Raw genomic sequence first — 7,703 nt, forward strand, 5'->3', positions numbered from 1 at the left:
AGACACACATATGTCACCCCTGACATACTCTATTCATTAGAAGCAAGTCACTAAGTCCAGATCACACTCAAGAGGAAGAGAATAGAGCTCCACATCTTATAGGGTACAATATCAAAGACTTGAGGTGCCTGGCTGGCTCAGCCAAAGGAGCAAGCAACTCTTGATCTTGGAGTTATGAGTTCAAGCCCCACATTGGGTGTAGAGATTACTTAAAAATAAAAAAATAAAATCTTTTAAAAGAAAAGAATATCAAAGACTTTATGGATATACTTAAAACCCCCCACCCACTCCAAGTTTATGTACTTGACACAATGAAGGAGCATGTTATTAGTGAGCAAAAAAATGATGTCACCACTAGTAAGACTGTAGTTGAAGCAAGATAAACCGCATGTGTGCGTGTGTGAGTGTGCGCACGTGCACCCATTAGAAAGAGAAGAAGAGATTTCTCACCAAGCAGCCTCTTTCTGGTGTCCCCAGCTAGTTTTGGAATCTGTGAGTAGGGTGAGGAAGCAGAGGGTGAATTTGTCCCCCGATGATTCACATGGCCAACGGCTTCTTCGATTCTGTCAAGTTATACAATAGCAGTTTCCCCTGCCAGCTTTTTGACTTGCCGTTTTAGAATTTGAATGGTCTTGAGGGCTAATATGTAAACCAGTGAGAGAGATGAAATTATGGCTCATTTTTATGTAGTGGCCATGCAACGGGGATTCATAACTACAGACGTTTTATTGATAAAATGAAATAATATATGAAAAATGCAATATACACTTTTTATTGTTATCTTTTATTATGTATGAAATTGTCTTCAACATAAGTTACAACCTGATTAAATGTGATAGACATTTAAAAATCTATGTAAAGTAAAAAAAATTCTCTTTACGTACACTATCTTTTGTCTAGAGTCTAGCAAATATAGTACCTTTCATTGCAGGATTTCTGCTTAATGTAATAAACAAAAACAACCAACCAACCAAACAAACAAACCAAAGCAACTACGAATGCCAATATCGAATAAAGCATTAAAAAGACAAACACAGGATCACTTTTTTCCTTTGGAAATGCAGAATGGATATTAAAGTTAGTGCCCCTCCCCCCTGCCAAAACCCCCCAGGAAAGTAATCAGCCATCTCCAGGGGTGAACTTTCCTGCTCAGGGGCACACGCTGACTCCAGATCTTCTCTGTGCTCCTGTGGATAGCACAGCACAGGGTCGTACTGAAGACTGTGCCAGATATTACCACCACAGCGATCCCACGCACGGGTGATGTGGGATTTGTTGTCAAAGACCTCTTTGATGGCCTCAGGGCAAGGCTTCACTGGGATGCTTGAGAGGGAATCCTTTTGGGGGTGGATAAATTGTTCCACGCCTTCAGCCACACCACAGTGGTCCAATGCAGAGGGAATGGCTGTTAGCGTCCTGCTGGGGCTTGTCCTTGACTTTCAGTTTGGTGTAGGTATCCTTGTAAAACTCCTGGACTTAATCACCTCATCTTCGCGGGAATATTCCACCTGCCTGCAGCTATTTCAATGGCAAATATCATCAAGAAGAAGCCAAAGAACAATCCCTGCATGCACTGGGCTCTTGCACAGCAGTCCAGCAGCCCAGAAAACCCACCAGCTTCCTGAGGGCACATGCTGCAGTCAGAATTTATACTTCAGTATGGAAGCTGGAATGATGGTTTTCTTGCTCCAAGATGCTTTTGGCCTCGGATTCAATTCAGAGCTAAGTCCACTGACAAGGAATGCAATCCTGGCAAGCCTGAAGATGAAACTAAATCCAGAGAGCAGGTATTTGAGGCACTTGGTGCCTTTTTTGACCAGCATGGTGAAGGCTGGACAGGCTGGACTCCTCGTGTGCCACGAGGCGTGTGCACGGCCGGGACTTGAGGTGTCTGCAGCTGCCTGAACTTCTTTTTGATACTATTATTCTTTCAAATTGCTATTAAAAACCAAGAAACTCTGTTAAAAAAGTCTTTATCATTTTGGTCTGGTGAAAATAGAATATTTGTTTTTATTACAGAATTGTTTTTCTCTCTAGGCTTTTAAAAAAATATTTTTTACAAGTGACTTTCAGAAAAAAAGTAGCTAAGTACATGTAGGCTGTTTCACTTGACATCTCAATATTTAAAGTTTCCCCCCCCCCCTTGGGCCAGATTATTGCCTGTATTACATACTATGAATTTTCTAGAAGTTACTACATAACTGGCAGAAATATTTGGCTTAACTTACCATGATATGTATGTATCACAATTTCTGCTGGAGACATGCATATATTTTTAGAAATTATAAAATATTTCAAACATACAAAAAATAAAATAACTGATTCCCAGATTAAGCCTATGAACTTATTCCTATTCATGCTCCAAATTCCATTTTCTCTTCTCCTTCTCTAGAGGTAAACTTAATTTTGCTATATCACAGGTGGGGTTCCCCAGGAAACAGATTCTTAAGACTCTGAGATTTATACATGGAGGTTTTCTGTGGGGTGCTGTCAGGAGACACACCTGTGAAGGGTGAGGAAAGCAGAATTGGGGAAAACTTCCAGCATTTTAATTATATGTCTGGGTGTGGTTTTCTTTAAATTTATCCCATGTGGTTCACTGAGGTTCTTGGATCTGTAAATTTATGTCTTTCACCAAATTTGGGGCATTTTCAGCTATTATTTAAATATTTTTTTGGACCATTTTCTTTTCCTCTCCTTTTGGGACTCCAGCAAGATAAATCTTAGACCTTTTAATATTGTTCCAATACAAAGCCTTGTTTATTATTTAAATTTTTTCCCTGTTATTCGGATTAGATTCATTTCTACTCTTACTGAGATTGGATAATTTCTACTGATGGATCTTGAAGTTCACTATCTCTGTTCTATTATTGAGGTCTGTCTGGTGAATTAAGAAATTTCTGTTTTTGTAATTTTTAGTTATAGAATTTTCATTTAATACTAATTTGCTGAAAATGCCTATTATTCCATTTGTTGCTAGATTGTTGTTTGCCCTTACTTCCTGTGGCATGGTTATAATAATTGCCATAGCTTTTTTTGTTTGATAATTTCAATATTTGGGGTCATCTTAATGTTGGTGTCTGTTGACTGCCTCTTCTTTTCACTTGTCTACATTTCCTAGTTCTTTGCATGTTGAGTAATTCTGGACTGTGTCTTGGCCATTTTGAATACTGTGCTATGAGATTCTGGGCTCAGTTAAAATCTGGAGAATGGCTTCTGCTTCTCCTCCTCCTCCTTCTCTTTCTTCTCCCTTTTTTCTTCTCTCTTTTTTAAAGCAAGCAGTTAACACTATGAGACTTAGACTTCAAGTCCTGACCTGGTTTCTATGGGCTTTGAATGTCAGTTTAGTTTTCAAAGAGTTTGCAGTGCTGTTCTGGTTTTCACAGTTTGTACACTTTCCCTGATGGTCTACACCATAGTTCTGTTCTCAAAGCCTTTGTCATGCTGATTCTGGTAGATTTTTCATGCATGTTCAGATTGAGAGTGAGTTCAAGGCTTCATACTAGAGGTTTCTCTCAGCTTCTTTTTTCCAGATTTATTCAGTATTTCTATGTTGTCATAGTGTATGTATGTGTGTGTGGGGTTTCCATATTAACTTAGCTTATCATTTTGCCAAAACCAGAATTCTATATAATTTCATTAAGCAGTTTATTACATTCATGTAATTTCTTTTATAACAAAATGATGTAATTTTGATATTTAAAAACTTTTATCAAAAGTTCATATAACAGATGATGTTAATGCTCCCCTACTATTTCCTCAGATCCCTTTACCATTTTGTTCATGTTGACCCCCAGAGGTTTTCATTTCTGACAGCCAGCACCTGCCCTGTTTTGTTAGGAAGATGCTTTTAGGCTGTGAGTGTCTAGAGTTTGCCTGCAGATACCTGAAGAGTCTGGGAATTTGCATTCTCAGTGGACAGCCCCACTACCAATGGCCAGTTGGAATGGGAGTTTAATACTTCAGCCCCCTCAGTCCTGATCTGGACAACCCTTGGGTGGAACCTAAACTGCACAGCTCCCTGTTGGAAGTGAGTTAAAGTTCTCCCCCACGAGACTTTGCTGAGTTTTGGTGTCCTTGTTTGGCTTCCTTAACTTCTCTGCTGACGTCCCCATTTCTTTTTTTTTTTTTAAGATTTTATTTATTTATTTGATAGAGAGAGATACAGTGAGAGAGGGAACACAAGCAGGGGGAGTGGGAGAGGGAGAATCAGGCTTCCTGCGGAGCAGGGAGCCCGATGCAGGGCTCGATCCCAGGACCCTGGGATCATGACCTGAACCAAAGGCAGATGCCCAATGACTGAGCCACCCAGGCGCCCCCACTTCCCCATTACTTTGCTATTTTTTTCTTGGAAAACTTCTTCATAAATAACTTTCATATCACTCATTGTTCCAAGATCCACTTTTGGAACAGTGTAACAGATAGAATTCTAAGATGGCCCTCAAGATTCCCTGGTGTATGTGTCCTGTATAATCCCCTTCTCTTGAGCATGAATAGGGACCTGTTTTTATGATGAGATAGTCCCTCCCTTAGTTCAGTTACATTGTATGGTGAAGGTGATGGGATCATCCCTTCCTTGATTGTATAGGACTCAGTTTTAGCACTCTGGAGAGAGAGATTCTCTTGGACTGGGGAGAAGAAAACTGTGATGTTGTGAGAGGGCCACATGGCAAGGAATTGCAGGGCCTCTGGCAGCCAGTGGGAAAGGGGGATCCCAGCCCTGCAATGTAAGGCACTGAATTCTGCCAACAGCCATGTGAGCTTCAGAAAGTCCCACAGCGTGGCTGATCTTGTGTTAGTAGAGCACAGTCATAAGTATGGGCTCTGGAGTCCAGCCTATTTTAGTTAGAACCCAGTTCTTCCACATTCTTGCAGTGACTTTGGGCAAGTTGGTTAATCTCTCTTCCCTCTCTATTTGTAAAACTGGAATACTAATAGTACGTACCGCGCAGGATTGTTGTGCGAGTTTACTGAGTAGCTTTATAGCTTAGAGTAATGCATGGCACAAGGAAAAATGCTTTGTAAGTGGGAGCTTTTATGGTAGGTAATATTACAAAAATACATAAATTATTTAATAATAATAATTACATCAATATTTAGTAAGTAAAATATATTAAATATACCAAAGTATAATGTTAAGATATCAACATTTAATGATAAATATGTAAAACATATGAAAATATACCAAATATATTTTATAAAATACATGAGCTATTATTAATCACTTCTTTAAATAATGAAATTATTATTAATAGTGGCCACATAGTAGTAATACATTTCTTAAGAGGTGTGGAATTATGACCCCTTCTTCCCATCCCTCTTTCTCTCCAGCCACTCTTCTTGTTTTAGAGCCTATCCATCCTCCTGGGTCCAGCAGAAAACATCTTTTCTAAAAATTCTTCTGTGATTCCACCTAACTCTGAAATTTCCTTAGTATACTTATATTTCTCTTATGGTATTTGTAACTTCTCTCTCATTGTCCCCTGGTTAAAAAGGTCTTATCTTGAATTGCATATGATAGAAACTCAATAAATATTTGTTGAATGGATGCATGAATTAAGAGCATTGAGAGAACTTTTAAGAGTCCTTAAGCTATTCACTTACCTTTGTCTATTAATTTCTCACTAGCCACACAGTGCTGTTCTAATTCATAACAGGAGCTCTCAAAATAAAGATATCAACTACACAAAACAGTGTAAGTTTTCAGTTGTTCTTTTTGGAAATCTGTGTTCATGGGGAATCTCTGGCTGTCTTTTCTTGGACAAAATGGTAGTGTGGAGAGTAGCCAAAGGGAGTTGGGGTGATTTGAAAGCATGGTAATGCTAAGAGGGGGCAATGCTATCTCTGTAGGTGGGAATATTAGCAGTATATTTAAAAATGATTTGGGGACTCTTTTAAAGTGTGATTTAAAAATACTATGTCATCTGCCAAAGGCATGCCTTTGGATTGGAAGGAAACGTTTGCATTGTGCACAGTGGAGAATGGTTTTGAGCTTTGCATTTTGGTGCCCGAAAGATGCTAAATTCCTAGGTGGACATTGGAGCATCAGGTGCTTCACCCCAAGATGTCAAGATGAGAAGATCATGTTTTTCCTTGACAACAAGAGTATAGGAATGGATAATATGTTAAACAGCTCTTCCAGGGTATGAATGGTGTGTTTTTGTTAGCCAGAACACGTGCTTTTTCTCTTGTACAATGCAAGATAGGTATAGCTGTAATTATCATATTACCTAGCCAGTTAGCTATTCTGTGAGACTGTGATTATGCAGAGTGTAGAGAGAACTTTATTTATGAACTCATTTCAAGAAAAAAACAAAAGCAAAAAGCTAAGCCAGCACATCATCTAATTCTCAATGTAAAATAATGCAGAAGTGCGGAAGATGAACATCTGATTTGTCACATCTGATACACTAATGTTTTATCCAAAAGGAAGAACACATTGTAACTTGCTCAGTCATCTGCATAAACACCACCTGGCCCTTTACAGGCACCTACTCAAATCACAGGAGTCTACGAATGGCAGCTCTGCTCATAGCCTTTTCACTGGTAGAAATAGAAAAATCTCTTTTCTTTTTAAAAAACAAAGCATTTATGTATCAAAGTAACAACATCTAACGCATTTTTTTTTCAACAGCATACAACCTGGGTGATTAAAGTGAAGCCACTGGAACCTTCCATATTAGGGAATATAGGACACAAATTACCCAGTTTTTGAATGGCTAAAAAAAGTCATTGTCGGTTAAAAAGAGGGTAGATCAAACTAGTCCTTGTGCAAACCAGACCTTATTATTTTTGCAACATGAAGCCACTTTGTCCCCTGGGTATATCACTTAGTAAGTCTTGCATTGGAATAGCTATAGTTTTTAGTGTAAAATATTTTGCCAGAGATGGGAGATTTTTTTTTCCCCCCTCTGAACTGACACATTCTGGTTGTATGCCTCAGTGATCATACCTTTGTGCTACATTACACACATAGAGTAGAGGTAGCATCCCTTTTCCGGTTGCAATAATATAAAAATGAGGAACCTGGGTCACTAAACTATATTGTACCAGTTTGCATGTTTTCAAAGAAAGGGTTAGGAAAAACAAATCTCACTCGCCTTTACATTTTAGATTCAAGCTGGCTAACTACGAGGTGTCAACTACTTTATTTTTTTCATTGAGAAAACCCTGCCAAAGTCTCAGTGTATTTCTGTCCACAGAGGACAGTTGAGTAAGTTAGTCTTCTGGGTGTACCAGCATCTTTTCATTTTATTTTAAAAAGGAGACCATGTTCAAGAGTCACTGAGCTCTGCCCTTGGCCCAGTCTGCTATTAAGACTGCCTTTGGGACATCCCTAGACTCCCAAAATTCCTATCTTTTTTTTTTTGTGAGTTTGTATATGTTTATTTGACAGAAAGAGAGAGTGTGTGAGCGCAAGCAAGGGGAGCAGGAGAGGGAGAAGCAGGCTCTCTACTGAGCAGGGAGCCTGATGCAGGGCTCGATCCCAGGACCCTGGGATCATGACCTGAGCCAAAGGCAGGTGCTTAACTAACTGAACCACCCAGGCACCCCCCAAAATTCCTATCTTCAAATACATCTTTTAAGTCATCTATCACCCTAAAATTCTGCCTGGGACCACTTGAAAAGTGACAGTAGCTCATCCATTGGGTTTCTGGATCACATGACCTTAGCTCATGCCCTTATTAGTAGCCTCCTTACAC

At 39.3% G+C, this 7,703-nt stretch overlaps 1 pseudogene; it reads right to left on the reverse strand.

The window, feature by feature from the left end:
- Positions 1-1,078: 1,078 nt before the first annotated feature.
- Positions 1,079-1,823, reverse strand: LOC112824286 (CD9 antigen pseudogene; annotated as a pseudogene).
- Positions 1,824-7,703: the final 5,880 nt, after the last annotated feature.

This window comes from Callorhinus ursinus, unplaced genomic scaffold (genome assembly GCF_003265705.2).
Source record: "Callorhinus ursinus isolate GAN/ISIS: 27379988/994484 unplaced genomic scaffold, GSC_fseal_2.0 scaffold9, whole genome shotgun sequence".
Lineage (NCBI taxonomy): Eukaryota > Metazoa > Chordata > Mammalia > Carnivora > Otariidae > Callorhinus > Callorhinus ursinus.